Consider the following 2,500-nt stretch of genomic DNA (forward strand, 5'->3'; position numbering starts at 1 on the left):
TTAACAATAAATATCAAGAAAAATGCAATATCAACACTATGAATGTAAGCTAAGTGAGTGAGTGAGTGAGTGAGAGAGTGAGTGAATGAGTGAGAGTGAGTGTTACAGATGAGGAGGAAAAGACTTCCCCAACCCGTGATAAGATAACTTCAGAGCACTTCAGAAGCATTAGAATGTGACTTGAAAGAGAAATCACCTTTAATAACAAGGTTTACTGAACACAACACCTGCCCACCCACCCACCTGCCTATCAACCTGCCTTAACTCACCTTGCTGTAAGCCCCGCGAAATACCAGGGTGTAATAAAACAGCATTGAAAGGAGAGGTGAAGGTGCGTGCACGTACTAACAGAATGTCAAGTGCTGGGGAAATATAAATGGTTTTCGCTGGACTGCACAGTGAAGCAAGGGATATAAATAGAAGCTGCGATCTTGGGACTGATGTGGAAAGAGCCTGCTGAGGTAAATGTGATCACAGGTAGTGGTGACTAATGAACGTGATATGCGGGGGAAAACGTGTATCTCGTTAGGTACAGTGTATAATTCAAACACCTCGCGTCCCCTCAAAGGTTTGTGAAAGGTCAAGGGTAACGACACTCGCATCGGAAAAAAAAGGTGGTGTTATTAAGTTTATAAACACTCTTAAGATTCCCTGGGCGGGCAAGAACCGTGCCTGAACCGTGCCTAAGACTCAAATTTCAACTCTAAGACACCACAGATTTAGATTCAATTGTCTCCACGCTACAGACTTCCATCCAATCTCGCCAATGCTAAGACACCACATAGGTACTTAAGATTCAACATTCCCCACGCTGTAAACTTCGATCCAACCATCCCACGATACAGCGCCAGATTAAGGACCATGTTATGAAACTCTTCTGCACCGCACCTCCACTAATTCCAAAGGCTCTACTTGAAGCTACACGGGTTTTTGAGGATGTTTCTTACAGTTCTAGCAACAGATTAACGTGATTTTTACATTATTAAAAGAAGAAACACACTTGAGAATCCTGTTATTCATCTATATGGCCTCTGGAAATTGAAGAAATGAGAGCTAAATGTTTCTGGATCCGGGCCTAAGACTGAATCCTCTCCATGCTGTAAATTTGTACCCAACCCTCTCAACGCTGTGGCGCCAGACTATAAGGCCTATATTCAGAAATGCTTTATTTTCTAACCACGACTGCTATCAAATATTAAAGAGATAATTAGCCGGGTTATCAAGAGTGTTTCTCATGTTAATAATATAGAAACCTTGTTAATATGTCACTAGAACCATAAAAACACCCTTAAAAACCTGTGTAACTTCAACTAGAGACTTTTGAAAGTAATGAAGTGCGGCGGGGGAATGTTTCAGAATATGGGCCAAGAGTCGACCTTCTCCACGCTGTAAACTTCAGTGTAGCCTCCTCCACGTTCTGCTCCCGTAGATGAATGCAGTGGTGGAAGACGTGTTCGTAAAGGAATAACCGACCTCGCCAAGATTCAGAGGAGTGTCACATTTCCCTGGCCCAAGGAACGCCATGCTGCAGAGGTAAAGGTATAGATTTGGTATCCGTAGCGTCCTGTCACGAAGTCCAGCCACATGAGCTTTGGATTATGAGCCGAATACCCTAACCAATATGCAATCTGTTTGATTAGATTCACACTGTCAAACGTTTCGGGGTCTTTATTTATTTCCTACACCCTCTTTCAATACGTCACGATTAACAGCACCAGAAATTATGCTTAAAATTTTTATAAGCATCAACGAGAAATAAGAGAATTAAAAAGAATAGATTTTGCAAATTCCACCCAGTTTAAGGATAGCAGGTGGCTATAGAGTAAGTAAAGATGTCTCAGAGTGATTTGTAATTCAGGAAAGTTGTACCAAATATCAGTCGAAGGGTTACGAGGTAGCTGCTGAGGGTTTTCAAGGGCGCTTTCATGACTAGCGACAGTGTAAGGAGGATTCTGCACCACTAATGGGATAAAAGATCGTGGGAAGTTGAGTAATCTTCTTGTGGCTTTTGAAAACAGCCTTCATGAGAACTTAGAGCGTTGAACTCCCACTGCAATGGTTTCTCCTTGAACTTGACAGAAATCTAAAGTCAGTCTCAAAATCTGGAGTACGTTTAGACACCAATGACAGAGTGCTCAGACAACTCAAACCTTAGAGAGACTAAACTTTTATTTTTGTTCAGTTCAATTACCCGTGGTCACTGCAATGAATTAACAAGCGTCACAGGAGCAGCAGCAGTCACAGGGTTAATACGAGCTTGACTTTTAAGATCTTAATAGTCTCCTTGTCATTACAGAGAAGCATCCTAACTCTTTCCTTGTCTTCCTTTCTCCTGTCTATCTCTCTCTCTGTGTGTATGTGTGTGTGTGTGTGTGTGTGTGTGTGTGTGTGTGTGTGTGTGTGTGTGTCCCCGTGCCTCGTGACGTCACCGCGTTGAAGGAACACCAATCATGACGTCATCACAGGCACAGGCTTCCCCACACCACAACGCGCCACGCCA

The 2,500-nt window shown here is 42.8% G+C and overlaps 1 protein-coding gene across 5 annotated transcripts in view; it reads right to left on the reverse strand.

Annotated features, from left to right (window-relative positions):
* The window catches only part of LOC135101471 (epidermal growth factor receptor kinase substrate 8-like), a 104,810-nt gene that overhangs the window by 88,623 nt on the left and 13,687 nt on the right, over window positions 1-2,500 (reverse strand). The window contains exon 1 of one of the 5 annotated variants that reach the window (XM_064005471.1): window positions 1,377-1,494. The exons of the other annotated variants lie outside the window; for them this stretch is intronic. The gene's annotated coding sequence lies outside the window, so the exon portion shown is untranslated. Of the gene's footprint in view, window positions 1-1,376; window positions 1,495-2,500 lie in introns of those variants that run through there. 5 annotated transcript variants of the gene reach the window in all.

The sequence above is a fragment of the Scylla paramamosain genome, chromosome 6, assembly GCF_035594125.1.
Source record: "Scylla paramamosain isolate STU-SP2022 chromosome 6, ASM3559412v1, whole genome shotgun sequence".
NCBI classification, from domain to species: Eukaryota; Metazoa; Arthropoda; class Malacostraca; order Decapoda; family Portunidae; genus Scylla; species Scylla paramamosain.